The sequence below is a fragment of the Panthera onca genome, chromosome D1, assembly GCF_046562875.1.
Source record: "Panthera onca isolate mPanOnc1 chromosome D1, mPanOnc1 haplotype 2, whole genome shotgun sequence".
Lineage (NCBI taxonomy): Eukaryota > Metazoa > Chordata > Mammalia > Carnivora > Felidae > Panthera > Panthera onca.
Window position 1 is genome coordinate 83,751,254 of NC_138348.1, and position 16,214 is coordinate 83,767,467.

The following is a 16,214-nucleotide window of genomic DNA, read 5'->3' on the forward strand; positions in this document are numbered from 1 at the left end:
TTTTTTTCTACAAAAAGTGAACCATCATGACCATCGCCCGATGTTTTTTATTGTGAAGCTCTCTCCTTGTCATTGTTTTCAAAGGCCACCTTTATGTAAAGCTATTATGCAGCTGCTATTCATTTTTGGCATATATTCATATACTAAGCGAATCCATTTGTGAACCAAAATTTTAGACTTTTTCCTCTTTCTTCACCTATTCATACATGATCCCTCCACAAAACAAAACAAAAAAATGAGCTGAGGGAGTACTGGCTCCCTCTCATGGAGGTCTGAAATACTTGTTATATAGTTTGTTTATATCCTATGGTTATGCTCCTGCTTAATTCTTGGATGTTAGACTTCTACCTCTCAATGGATCAGTGCGGCACCTGTTCGTTTCTAATAGCATAGTAGATTTAATGGTACTCAACTCATGTTGGCAGTTTTGGATGCATGGTCACTTGAATGGGGTCACTTGCATGCTCACCCGACCATGGGTTCAAGTGATCTGTCCCTACCATGGTCAAGCAGCATGCCAGAAGTCCATTTTAAACATTTGTGCCTTTCACCACGAATGACATGGTATATAGCAGCTTTTCCCACCTCCATACCTCCAACATCAGTGGTTCTGTTGGATAATATGCCCAAAGAGCAGAGCTGCTTCAGCTACAGCATGTACATACTGCAAAAGGCTTTTCTGCTCTAGGCCCCAGTAAAGCCAGCAGTCTTTTTCACTCCTGGTGTGTGAGCCAGAGCAGTATCCCTAGGTGTTAAATGTGATGCTTTCTGAACTCAAAGAAGTCAATCAAATTCTATGCTTTCTTCTTCAAGACAATGAGTACAAGATTCAATAATGTGTATTTTGTGTGGAAGGGATGGCCATGGGACCCCTAATTTTTGTATAAGACTCTTGAATATTTGCAGCATTTATCTCCAAGTCTCTGAATTGTGCTTGTCTTACCAAGGTCTCTAGTGTGTCAGCTGCTTTTACCCATGTGGTCCAACGTACATATCACATTAATGTAATGGAACACTGAGATGTTCTAAGGGGTGACCAGATGGTCTGGATCTTCTTGGACTATATGCTGACAAAGGACAGGAGAGTTAACATAGATCTTATGGAAAACTATAAATGTATATTGTTATTCATAATATGTGAATATGAACTGTGTCTGATTCTCTTTTTATTAGAAAGAGAAAATAACCTAAAACAAAACAAAACAAAAAATCATTTGCCAAATCATTGATGTCATGCCACGTACCTAAAGCCTCATTAATATGTTCTAGCAAAGGTAGCACATCTGACCCCTTTCAAATGAGAAAATTACCTGTTTGAGTTTGTGATAATTTACAGTCATGTTTCTGGATTCATTCTGTTTCTAACAGGTACCGTAGCATTATGTGGGAATATTATAAAGACCACCACTTTCATCCTTTAGATCGTTAAGAATGACACTAATCTCTGCAATCCTCACACCAGGATGTGAAATTTGTTTGTTTGTTTGTTTGTTTTTGCTTTGCTTTGCATTTTTTAAATCTATCTTCCCAAAGAGAGAGGAGTTTCAGAGGTTTCCACTTGGCTTATCAACATGATGGCTCTTACTATATCCAATGTGGAGATTACACTAATGCCAAGAATATCCACACCAATTATCCATTTGAGGATAGCAGAAATGTCTATCACATGGGCTTGTATGGCCAGTAGACCCACTCTAAGCCAGAACTTGACATGACTTTGTTATTATCAGGAACCACTCTATTATTATGCTTCAAATTTCCCAGTATTTGTGGCAACTAGATTCTGTGTCCAACAGTCCTAAAAATGCTGGGTCCTTTTCCTCAGTGCACAGATACATAAGTAAATTAATAAATATCCATTTGGGGAAGGACTGGAGTAGTCAGGTGTTTTACAGTGTTTCAGGGTCCTTCCCTCTGGGAAATTAGCCACCTCTTCTGTCAGTGCGTTCAGATCTGAAAACTGATTCAGGTCAGGAACCTGGGCAAAGGATCACAATATATTATTGAAGTAACTGTCCTCAGCCTCCCAGTCATTCACCCTTAACTCATTCGCTGGTATGAACTGAATATTACCCTTGTCAGCTGCCTATCTATTTGACCCCTAGGGATGCCAGGCTCTATTAATCATTTCTACAACTGTTTATGAATCAGGCCCCCTTGGCTGTCATTCTCATTTTGCCAGTCATGATAATAATTGCAATGTCATGGCTTCTGACCACATGGCCTCTATTATTTTAGGGTCATGTTATTCCAATTCTATTATAGAATCACCTTTTTACAGAGGAGAAATACCAGTAAAATTTCAGTGGTTCTAATATTCCTATGAACAGTGTACCTTGATAAACGGTGGGGCCTCTGAAATTCTCTTGGGAAATAATTTCCACTGGCTCTTCCAACCATACACAGTATATCTACTCCAACAGTTCCATTTCTCTAAGGCTTTTAACCCTTTTCCCCACTGTCTTCTAGGGAAATTTTGGTCATCACTTTCCCATGTTTCTAGGTGCTATCCTTGCAGCAAGTTCACACTAACTTCTGGGGTCTTTGCTAGGATGTTAAACCCCAAGTCAATATACTTTCCATATCAAGTTAAATGCTCCAGCCCCTTGGCAAAACACTCTTGGAACTCAGTCCCATGTGCTCTCCCCAGTTTTGTCTGGTACATAATGGCTAGGATATGGAGAATTGAGGAGTAGAGGCCCTTACCTCTATTTTCTGACTGAGCATATCCTCAATTTTATTATGCCGTGAGTAAATTATGAGGAGGGTAGCACATGATTTCTGCATCCAATTCCAGTAAGGGTCAGTACTAGCTCTGAAATGAGAGACACAGGCCATGTGTATAGGCACAAATGGTTTAGAGAAACTAGTCAAAATCTTGCTTAGATTAGTCAAAATCTTTGGGTCATATGTCCATATATTCCCAACTCAGGCATTAATATCCATGATTTTCCCCATCAGAGTGCTGGCCTCAACATAACAGACCTCACTTGCTTGGCTGTTTAGTCATATTTGAAGTTTATACATTCTATTAAGTCCTGGGTATGGTCCTTGGTAGGAACCACTTTTCAGGAGTTGACAGATTTTTTTTTGCCTGCAGTCAGGCCCTCTGGATGTCACTCTTTATTTTACATATTCAGTTAACCCAGATGTTCATAATATCTCTCAAGTGCATCTCTCAAGTGCATTCACTTTGAAATGGCCATACAATCTCTTCATGCAAAATACTACTATTTTCTCCATTTGTTGTATACCTGAAATTAAAACAAAAACAAAAACTAAAAAATGAAAAAAAATCTCTTCCACTGGTACACAACCCTGGTCTCACCTCCTGTGAAAATTTTAACATATGGACTACCACCTGGTGTCAGAGACTAATTGTCATCTGTCTGCCACCACCTCATTGCCAACAGGACTGTGAGTGATCCAGCTCCAAAGTCCCTTCTCTTACCTTCTCAGGACATACCAAGTACCAACTGTAACTGTTAAGTTTCTCCAAAAGCAGAATCTGAGACATGCTTGGGATATAAGATGGTTATCAAGGGTCAGTACTTGTGAAAGGAGAGAGGAGAAAGCAGGATTGGACAGGGGAAAACATTGAATTGTGACATGGCTCAGCAGACTCTTGCACAATCCAATTGGAAGCTCTGGAATGAATACTGATGATCAGAGTTGTCTTATATTGTGCCAAAATTGTTGGACCTTTATGTCTCTATATCACTCAGTCATTGGATGTGGACTACTGCAGAAAAGTGTATAATCTGGAGCCAGGTGGGCTTCTGCTGAGGCAGACCCAAAGGAACAGAAATCTGGAGATTGTCTACTGACCTCACTATTCATAACTGAGAAATAATTGTTCCTGAAGGGAGATATGGTCAGTGTGTGCCCATGTCTACCATACACTACCAAAGGTTAAAGATAATGTACATGTATAAACAACCCAGCAGATTATAGGCATCTGATAAATATTATATAATACTCCTTCTTAATTTTATTTATTTTTAAATATTTATTTATTTATTTGTGTGTGTGAGAGAGACAGAGCTCACAAACAGGGGAGGGGCAGAGATAGAGGGAGAGAGAATTTCAAGAAGCTCCATGCTGTCAGCCCCGATGCAGGGCTCAAATTCACGAACCTTGAGATCGTGTCCTGAGTTGAAACCAAGAGTCAGTTGCTTAACCAACTGAGCCACCCAGGTGCCCCTATTCTCATTTAATTTTATAAGGACATTCTTTTGAAAAATAGAGTAGGTAATAGTGTTTATAATGACAAGGATTAGAGAAAGAAATCCTGCCTTTATAGGGACCCCAAGGATGAATTCTGCAATCAGAATCATACAACTGATATAGACTAATCCTGACTAATGGGACATTATTTTTCAAGTTACAAAAGAAGATCCTAGGGTTCATGGTAAAATGACTTGTCCACATATTGGAAAGTGATAGAGTCCAAATTTGACATCAGGTTTTGTTCTCTGTTGCTCTCTCAAACAACAAAATTCCAATGCAAGTGTTTGTTTTTATGTGTGCTGTAGCACATTTTTTAACAATATGGACCCCACCCTTTCTCTACAGAAGTCATTAGTCCCATTTTCCAGGAAGTCCAACAATTCCTAGGATACTCTAAAAGTGCCATGTTTTTCTATTGCTAATGTTTTGGACTCCAGAGCTGAAGGACCAGAGAGGTGTTTTTCAAAGGCCATCAAGGACTTTGTGAGGAAAGAAGAGAGACAAAATTGTCAGAGAGAGAGAATTGTCAGTGACAGAGTGAATACAAAGGCTTGAATTTGAGGATATAGAAAAGAATGGTAATAAGAGGGGATGTGCCAAATACAAGTCCCTCCTCCAGGGAAAAAAAAATGGCCTGAGAAGGAAAGCCAGCCTACTGCCAGGGAGGTACTTGTAGCGAAGGGCATGGGGTAGGTTGAAGGATAGAGAGGAGGAGGAACCTTGGAGCACTTGGAGAATAGTGTCTTAAAAGAGAAACTTTATTGCCGGCACCCCAGTGTGATGCCAGCTCACATTCTGTAATTCAGGTGCGTCAAAAGGCAACCCACAGACACCCACTAGAGATGTGAGCCTAAGCACAGCTTCTGGATATAAGCATGACTAAATCAAGGGAAAGAACTCCAGTGCACATCAGCATTGCCTTTAAACCACTGCACTTCAGAACAGGGTTTTTTTCAAAATGGCATAAAATAAGCTTAATGATACATTAATCATAAATGTAATTAAAAGCCACAAAATATTAAGTAAAAAATGGCAAATAATATATTTTAAAATTATGGAAAATTGAATTTATATTAAATTTAAATTTATATTTAAATTATGGAAGTTTATATTTTAAAATTCCCTTTAGAGCAGCATCATTAAAATCACACACACATGGGGGTGCCTGGGTGGCTCAGTGGGTTAACCGTCTGACTTCAGCTCAGGTTATGATCTCGTAGTTCACAAGTTCAAGCCCTGTGTTGGGCTCTGTGCTGATAGCTCAGAGCCTGGAGCCTGCTTCAGATTCTTTGTCTCCCTCTCTCTCTGCCCACCCCTGCTCATTCTCTCTTTCTTTCTCTTTCAGGAATAAAGAAACATTATTTTTTTAAATATCACACACATTAATAAAATGTGTATAAGCCTGTACACTAAACACTATACAACACTGTTGATAAATTAAAGAAAACCAAATTGATCTACACAGTTAATACCATGTCAGTCAAGTTCTAGTAGTATTATGATTTTTACATTAAAATAGTTTCATAAGATAAATTTATTTTGCAAAGCTGTAGGGTTCCAGAACATGGTTTAAAATCTCCAGCCTAATTCATTCAGCCTTTGGCTCCTCTTCCAGCCCACTTTATTGATTTTTGTCCTCCATTCAAATATCCAGATTGCCTTGCTACAGAATACTTAAAGGAATGAAAAACATGAGACTCATTTATTATTCAATAATAAGTGTGCCTGGAAGTTTCTTTTGCTGCATAATCCCAAGTGTTTTATTATTACATTTTACAAAACTGAGAAGGACAAATGAATTCTGGCAACTCTCCAAGGAAAATGTATTAAGACATCTACTGCTTGTTTATTTAACTTGATAGGTAAGGTTTTAGTCCTTACAATGGGTTGAAATTTTTAATGTCAGCATCACCTCCAAAGGAGGATCTGAGAAGTTTTATTCCAGAGTTAAAAAGCCTTTAGTTAGGATTGACAGTGTGTTATAGAGATTCTTAGTTTTAACTAAGGAAAATGAATTCTTTAGAAAAGAGAAAAGAACAGAGATTCTTGGCTTTTCCTTGCTCAGAACAACTTGACCTGAAGGTAATTAGAATATATGGGTGGCAGGTAAAGGTTGCCAAAGTAACCCTAACACAACTGCCCCAGGACCACTGTCCTTCACATCTCTTGGGGCATCAAGCCTGCCTAGCTTCCAGCTTCTGTATCCCTCCCTCCACCTTGGAAGAGAGACTCTATTCTCCAAGGTCAGCTATGGAGGGAGAGTCTCCCCATGCAGACACTGAGCCTCACAGGCCTCCTCTCTTCTTCTGTGATTCATATCATCTAAGGATTTCTCTAATTGTTGCTTCTGGCCCTGTTCTTGTTTTAGGGGGTGTTGTAGTCCATTTAATGATTTTAATCTAGTTTTGAACACTTGAGCTCTGGCAGGAATTTTTAAACAAGATTTTACTAACAGCCCAGAGAAAAACAAAGGGAACAAAACACTATGAGTAATGACAACCAGGTCATGGGAATCATAAGATAGAGTTATTTTTCTTTCCTGTGGGTTTCCTCCAGATCTGTCTTCCTCCATAGATCCCAGGTCATTTCCAATACAATGGAGGTGTACCACTCCTGAGAGGTGTCCCCATGCAAGCCAGGGCTCTTCAAAGATCAAGTCCAAGAAGAACATAGTCTTGCCTACAGGGATGGAAGAAATGTGAAGGGGCCCAAGGGCTACTATTAACTGTCCAACTTATCACCAGCACGGACCATGGCTGAACTCAACATAAAGAAAAGGCTGATGTACAAACAATGATAACTGGCTCTAAACCTGGATAATACTGTAGGGAGAAATCCTAACAAAGGCATATATAATTCCAAGCCCCTGTTCACATAAACAGCAATCCTAGTAAAGCTTCTCCCTTGCTCTACTCCCAAGCAGTTACTCTGCCCCTAATCTCAACAGTCTGCATCCCTTTTCAGGCCCAGTGGTTGGCCTATGTACATGCATTCAGCTCTTGCATAACCCTCTTCAAAAGAGAAGATAAAATAAAACAAAAAGAGGCATTTAATGTGAAAATAATTAAAACTGTGTCTTTGTAATAAAGTTTATTTTAATTAATAGATTTTATTTTTAAGGCAATTTTAAGTTTATAGAAAATTGAGCAGAGGATACAGAGAGATTCCATACACTCACACCCTCCCTGTCAGAGTGTTCCATATTATTAGCACTTTACACTTTACATTAGTGTACTACATATGTTACAATTGGTGAATAATTATGGGTATATAATTATTAACTAATGTCCATAGTTTACATTAGAGTGTGCAGTTTGCATTAAACATTCTATGCATTTAGAGAACTACATGATATCATCTATCCACCAATTACCATTTCATACAAAAGAGTTTCACTGTTCTAAAACTCCCCTGTAGTACACTTCCCCTCTCCCTCAATCCACTGGAAAGCACTGATCTAAAACCTGTCTTGGGCACATGGATGACTCAGTTGGTTGAGCATCCAACTCTTGATTTCAGCTCAGGCCATGATCCCAGCATCATGGGATTGAGCCCTGAATTGGGCTCTGAGATGAGCATGAAGCCTGCTTAAGATTCTGTCTCTTTTCCTCTGCTCCTCCCCCCTTCTCTAAAATAAAAAAATAAAATAAAAATTTAAAATAAAATAAAATAAAATAAAATAAAACCTGTCTTGATAGATATGATTTCTCAAGAATGTAATTTGATCAGAACAATACTATAAGTAGCCTTTTCAGATTGGTTTCTTTCACTAAGAATTATGCACTTAATAATATACCTTCATAATAAATCATTTTATTATTACTAAATAATACTCCATTATATGAATTACAGCTGTGTGTTTATCCATTCACCTATTAAAGGATATTCTGAATGCTCCCAATTTTGGTAATTATGCATAAACTTGCTATAAATATTAACGTGTAGGGTTTTTGTGGACCTAAGTTTTCAACTCATTTGGGACAATAGCTGGGAACAATATTGCTGTATTGTGTGATGAAACTATTTTAAAGTTGTAAGAAAACTGCCAAACTGTCTTTCTTTTTTTGTTTTAATTGTTAACATTTATTTATATTTGAGAGAGAGACAGAGAGACAGAGGAGGGGGAAGGGTAAAGGGAGAGAGACAGAATCCCAAGCAGGCTCCAGGCTCTGAGCTGTCAGCACAGAGCCCTACACAGAACTCACCAGCTGAGCGGTGAGATCATGACCCCAGCCAAAGTAGGATGCTTAACCGACTGAGCGGTCCAGGTGCCCCCAAACTGTCTTTCAAAGTGACTACCATTTTTTTTCCCCACCAACGATGAATGAGAGTTCCTGTTGCTACACCTCCTCACCAGCATTTGGTTTTGTCACATTTTTAATATTATTTTTTATAAATGATTTTATTTTTATATGAAATTTATTGTCAAATTGGTTTCCATACAACACCCAGTGCTCATCCCAAAAGGTGCCCTCCTCAATACCTATATCCCACCCCCCATCAACCCTCAGTTTGTTCTCAGTTTTTAAGAGTCTCTTATGCTTTGGCTCCATCCCTCTCTAACCTCTTTTTTTTCTTCTTCTCCCCCATGGACTTCTGTTAAGTTTCTCAGGATCCACATAAGAGTGAAACCATATGATATCTGTCTTTCTCTGTATGGCTTATTTCACTTAGCATCACACTCTCCAGTTCCATCCATGTTGCTACAAAAAGCCATATTTCATTCTTTCTCATTGCCAAGTAGTATTCCACTGTGTATATAAACCACAATTTCTTTATCCATTCATCAGTTGATGGACATTTAGACTCTTTCCATAATTTGGCTATTGTTGAAAGTGCTGCTATAAACATTGGGGTGCAAGTGCCCCTATGCATCAGCGATTCCGTATCCCTTGGAAAAATTCCTAACAGTGCTATTTCTGTGTCATAGGGTAGATCAATTTTTAATTTTTTGAGGAGCCTCCACACTGTTGTCCAGAGTGGCTGTACCAGTTTGCATTCTCACCAACAGTGCAAGAGGGTTCCCATCTCCACATCCTTTCTAGGAACTATAGTCTCCTGATTTGTTCATTTTAGCCAAGCTGACTGGCATGAGGTGATATCTCAGGATGGGTCTTGATTTGTATTTCCCTGATGAGGAGTGACGTTGAGCATCTTTTCATGTGCCTGTTTGCCATCTGGATGTCTTCTTTAGAAATTGTCTATTCATATCTTCTGCCCATTTCTTCACTGGATTATTTGTTTTTCGGGTGTGGATCTTGGTGTGTTCTTTATACATTTTGGATACTAGCCTTTTATATGATATGTCATTTGCAAATCCCTTTCCCTATTCTATCAGTTCCCCTTTAGTTTTGTTGATTGTTTCCTTTGCAGTGAAAAAGCTTTTTATATTTATGAGGTCCCAATAGTTCATTTTTGCTTTTAATTCCTTTGCCTTTGGAGATGTGTCAAGTAAGAAATTGCTGCAGCTGAGGTCAGAGGTTTTTTTCCTTCTTTCTTCTCTAGGGATTGGATGGTTTCCTGTCTCACATTCAGGTCCTTCACCCATTTTGAGTTTATTTTTGTGAATGGTGTAAGAAAGTGGTCTAGTTTGAACCTTCTGCATTTTGCTATCCAGTTCTCCCAGGGCCATTTATTAAACAGACTGTCTTTTATCCATTGAATACTCTTTCCTGCTTTGTTAAAGATTAGTTGGCCATACTTTTGTGGCTCCAATTCTGGAGTCTCTGTTCGATTCCATCGGTTTTTGTGTCTGTTTTTATGCCAATACCATGCTGCCTTGATTACAGCTTTCTGGTAGAGACTAAAGTCTGGGATAGTGATGCCTCCTGCTTTGGTCCTCTTCTTCAAAATTACTTTGGCTATTCGGGGTATTTTGTGGTTCCATACAAATTTTAGCATTGTTTTAGATTCGGGAAGAATGCTGGTGCAATTTTGATTGGGATTGCATTGGATGTGTAGATTGCTTTGGGTAGTATTGACATTTTGACAATATTTATTCTTCCAACCCATGAGCAGGGAATGTCTTTCCATTTCTTTGTATCTTCTTCAATTACCTTCATAAGCTTTCTATAGTTTTCAGCATACAGATCTTTTGCATCTTTGGTTAGGTTTATTCCTAGGTATTTTATGCTTCTTGGTGCAATTGTGAATGGGATCAGTTTCTTTATTTGTCTTTCTGTTGCTTCATTGTTAGTGTATAAGAATGCAACTGATTTCTGTACATTGATTTTGTATCCTGCAACTTTGCTGAATTCATATATCAGTTCTAGCAGACTTTTGGTGGAGTCTTTCAGGTTTTCCATGTATATTGTCATGTCATCTGCAAACTGTGAAAGCTTGACTTCATCTTTGCCAATTTTGATGCCTTTGATTTCCTTTTGTTGTCTGATTGCTGATGCTAGAACTTCCAACCCTATCTTAAATAACAATGGTGAGTGTGGACATTGCTGTCGTGTTCCTGATCTCAGAGGGAAAGCTATGTTTTTCCCCATTGAGGATGATATTAGCTGTGACCTTTTCAAAAATGGCTTTTATGATTTTAAGGATGTTCCTTCAGTCCCAACTTTCTTGAGGGTGTTTATTAAGAAAGGATGCTGTATTTTGTCAAATGCTTTTTCTGCATCTATTAACAGGATCATATGGTTCTTATATTTTCTTTTATTAATGTGATGTATCACATTCATGATTTGTGAACATAGAACCATCCCTCCAACCCAGGAATGAATCCCACTTGATCATGGTGAATAATTCTTTTTATATACTGTTGAATTCATTTTGCTAGTATCTTGTTGACAATTTTTTGCATCAGCTCTTCCTGATGGATAGACTCTGTAATTATTTCATAATGTCCTTCTTTATCTTCTGCCTTTAATTTAAAGTCTAGTTTGTCTGATATATGTATGGCGACTCCAGATTTCCTTTGACTTCCAGGAGCAAGATAAATAGTTCTCCAACCCCTCATTTTCAATCTGAAGGTGTCCTCCCTCAGGTCTAAAAGTAGTCTCTTGTAGACAGCAAGTAGATGGGTGTTGTTTTTTTATCCATCCAGATAACAATATGATCCAGATACCCTATGTCTTTTGGTTCAAGCATTTGTCCATTTACATTCAGTGTTATTATAGAAAGATATGGGTTTAGAGTCATTGTGTTATCTGTAGGTTTCATGCTTGTAGTGATATCTCTAGTACATTGTGGTCTTTGCAACGTTTCACTCACAGAATCCCCCTTAGGATCTCTTATAGGGATGGCTTAGTGGTGATGAATTTCTTCACTTTTTGTTTGGGAAGACCTTTATCTCTCCTTCTATTCTGAATGACAGACTTGCTGGGTAAAGGATTCTTGGCTGCATATTTTACCTGTTCATCACATTGAAGATTTCCTGCCATTCCTTCCTGGTCTGCCAGGTTTCAGCACTTGGCAAGGTCTACTACTACCCTATGTGTCTACCTTTGTATGTTAGGGCCTGTTTATCCCTAGCTGCTTTCAGACTTCTCTCTTTACCCTTGTATTTTGACAGTTTCACTATGATATGTCGTGCAAAAGATCGATTCAAGTTACGTGTGAAGGGAGTTCTCTGTGCCTCTTGGATTTCAATGCTTGTTTCCTTCACCAGATCATGGAAGTTCTCAGTTATGATTTGTTTAAGTAAACTTTCAGCCCCTTTCTCTCCCTCATCTTCATCTGGAATTCCTATGATATGGATATTGTTCCATTTGATTGCATCACTTATTTCTCTAAATCTCCCCTTGTACTCCTGGATTTTTTTTATCTCTCTTTTTCTCAGCTTCCTCTTTTTCCATAATTTTATATTCTTTTTTTTTAACTTTTATTTATTTTTGAGACAGAGAGAGACAGAGCATGAATGGGAGAGGATCAGAGAGAGGGAGACACAGAATCTGAAACAGGTGCTAGGCTCTGAGCTGTCAGCACAGAGCCCAATGCGGGGCTTGAACTCACGGACCGCAAGATCATGACCTGAGCCAAAGTCGGCCGCTTAACCGACTGAGCCACCCAGGCACCCCTTATATTCTAATTCACCTATTCTCTCCTCTGCTTCCTCAATCCTCACTGCAGCCACCCTCATTTTATTTTGCACCTCATTTATAGCATTTTTTAATTCCTCATGACTATTTTTAGTCCCTCAATCTCTGGAGCAATAGATTCTCTGCTGTGCTGTATGCTCTTTTCCCACCGAGTGATTAATTTTATGACTATTATTCTAAATTCTCGTTCTATTATATTGGTTAAATCTGTTTTGATCAATTAGCTGTCGCTACTTCCTGGAATTTCTTTTGAGGAGAATTCTTCCATTTAATCATTTTGACTAGTTTTCTGTCCCTTATGCATTTTAAAAGCTTGTGTGCTCTGCACCTGTAAGCACTGCTATATTAAAGGAGGGTTGTACACTGTCCGTGGCCTGGCCCTTCAGGAGGTGTTTTTTCAAGGATTGTTACTTGCTCTCTGTTGTTTTGACTTTGGTTATTTTATTACCCTACTCATAATAATATTTTGTACCCTCCACCAGGTGTGCTCTGATTTGTTCCTTGGAGTAGCCCTGTAAAGGAAAACAGAGAAACAGGAGACAAAAACACGCAAACACACAAATAACACAAACAAACAAATAAACAAAAACAAAAACCTAAAGGCTAAAAACAAAAAGCCCCAAAACACTGACTACAAGTAAAGAGGGTGGAGGTGGTGCTAATGGAAGAGCACATACAGAGAAAGAAATGACAGGAGCAGGGTGGGGGTGGGGGAAATAAACATTGATTAGGCAGATAGTAAAAGGCTTAATCCGGAGACAGAGAAAGGAAAATAAAGAAGGAGGCAGGGAAAATGAAAGGAAGATAAAGTTACCCAGACAGAGAAACTATATGGCTTGATTATTCAAGAGAGAAGGGAGTGTAGATAAGGAGATGTATCAAGAAAATGGTTTAAATATGTCTGTTTAGACATTCTAATAACCAGAGTAAACAGCCTAGGGGAGGGAAGAAATAAGGAAGCAAAATGGGGGGGGGGGATATATCTACATATCCAGAATTGACCTAGAGTTAATCTAGACAATGCTGCATGGCTTGTGGGGAGTAGCTGACAGCAGGGTCTGTGCTGCTCTGGTGAATATGCAGTTACCCAGTGCAAATGGGTGTGGTTTGGCATAATCTGAACCCACCTCCATTATGGGCCTGATAGTGATCCCTGAGGCCCTGCCTTGGTGGTGGTGGAGCAGGGGGGAAATGGTGATTCCCAGTCTCTTCTCCATGGAGCTGGACCAGTGGACTCAGTTTGAGTCATCCTTACTGTGCCCTGGGCACAGATGGGGTGGTCCTTCTCTCTCCACCAACTCCCCTAACCCTGTGCTTGGCTAGGATTCAACATTCCACTCCAGGCACTCTGGCCCTGGGGAAGTGCCTTTCAGTGTGGTGATACGTGGTCCCAGCTGGCTTTGTCTGTGCCACAGCACTTCAGGGAGGACCGCCTTCTCCTAATGCGGACTGAGCCACTGCCATCCCTGTGAGCCCCCAGGGTGGTGGACACAGTCAGGCTTTGTCTTTTCCCACAGCACTCAAGGGAGATGGCAGCCTTTTCCTCCTGCGGACTTCACCCTCAGCCCAACCACTGCACCCGGGGGTGGGGGGGGGGGGGGAGTGGCGGATTCAGGCAGGTCCTATACTATCATGCAGTCCTCTAGGGAAGGAGGGAGCCACTTTCTCCAGCTGCGGACTGAGCCCCTGACACACAACCACACCCAGGTCTGGCTACCCTCCTCCAGTCCAAAAAAAGCCCTGCGGTTAGAGATCGGATCCCTCTCAGTCTCAGTCCGAGGTCTTTCTCCTGTCCAGATACAGCCCAACACTTCCCTAGCCACTCTTTCTCTTCCCTTTTGTCTCTCCCTTGAAGGGGGCCCCTCCCCTCTGTGCCCACGCAGACTTTTTTTTAATCTCCTCCAGTTTGCAGTTACCCACCTATCTTTTCTCCAGCTTTCCATTTTCTTCCTAGTAGATTCAGTCTCTTTTCCTCCCAAGCTCTGGTGTTCAAAGTCCTTTGGCTTCTACACTTCTTTGTTTGAGAGACACCCTTAAATATTTTGGATATTAACTTCTTATCAGAAGAGACACCAAAGACTTTAACCGAAAAGCAAGAAATATATGTATATATGTGTATATATGTATATGTATATATATATATATATACATACATACATATATACATGTATACATATATACATATGTATGTATATATATACATATACATATATACACATATATATACACTTCATTTTTATTACATTATCTGCTTATCAAAATATATTATTAAAACTAAATAAGCAAATAATAATTGGGAAAATATGTAGATAGATACAGATACAGATACAGATATAGATATAGATATAGATATATGTAGACATAAAATATGAAGAGTCATTCTTTTTATATAATTCAACAATTATTGCATTAAAAAATAAGTGAAAATGGGAACAAAATTCAAACAAACTTTTCACAGAAGAAGACATATGAATAAGCAATAAGCACATGAAATCATATTCAGCATTATTATTTATCAGGGTAATGCAAATTAAAACCACAATGAATTAACATTTCCAACCAACAAAAATCACTAAAATATTTTTTTTTAAGTGCTAACAATATCATTCCCTGTGAAGCATGTGAATTTACTAGAGCTTTCATACATAGCTGAGGGATTTAAATGAAATATTTACTTTGGCAAATTCTTTGACAGATTTTTTTAATGTTTATTTATTTTTGAGTCAGAGAAAGAGTGCATGAGCGGGGGGAGGGGAAAAGAGAGGGGAACAGAGGATCCAAAGTGGACTTTGTGCTGACAGAAGCAAGCCCGTTGTGGGGCTTGAACTCCAAAACCTTGAGATCATGACCTGAGTCAGATACTCATATGACTGAGCCACCCAGGTACCACGACAGATTTTTTTTTTTTAATAAGGTACATATCTTACCAATTTCACTCATAGCTATTTACCAAAAAAAGGTTAAAAGGTGGGTCTATGAATGAATTGTGCAAGAATACTTATACCAGCCTTATTCATAACAGTTGAAAACTGAAAACAACTCAAATATTCATCGACTGAAGAGTAAATAACCAAACTTTGGAATATCCATATATTGGGATACTACTTAGCAATAATAATAATGGAATAACATGGTTGAATATCAGAAACATTATTCTGAGCGAGATAAGCCAGCCACGAAAGAATACATGCTATGTGATTTCAGTTATATGAAGTTGAAGAACAATCAAATCTAATCTATGGTGATGAAACTCAAGAGTATAGGTATCTTATTAGGAAGGGAAGAGTTACATAAAAGAAAATATTATGTATCATGTTTTTTCAGTAGTTTTATGAGTATATATAATCAACAAAATTAATCTAACTAAGCAGTTAGGATAAATTAATGACTTTAATAAATAAACAATGTGGTGTTAAATAAGAAACATTATCTAATGTTGGCTGTTCAATTTTTTCTGACCAAGATGAAATGGCAACCTGAATAATCATCATTGGCACAGCTATACTGTTTCATTTTATGGTACTTCCTGAGATACTGTATGGTGACAGGTAACAGACATGATCTAAATCACTCTTTCAAACTCTTCAGACACAATCGGTTATCATCTCACAAAGTAATGAATCTGCCATACTGGAGAATCCCAGAAGGTATTGAAAGAATCAACCTCTTGAATTTTGTTTCTAATCTTACCCTTTCTTACCCTTGAAATACTTCAAATTCTAGCAGCTTTCCTCATAAGCGTCAGGCACAGAGATTTAGCATGAAATAAAAATACAAGTACCATCACTAGCTCTGTTATACAGCCAGAGATATGAAGTTAAATAGTGAAAGCACAAGAAAGAGAAGGAAGATTGAGAGGATGTAACAGGAGGAGAGATAAAGGAAGTGAACAAGTAGGAAAAAGGAGAAGGGAAAGAAAAGGGTAGAGAAAAAGAGAAA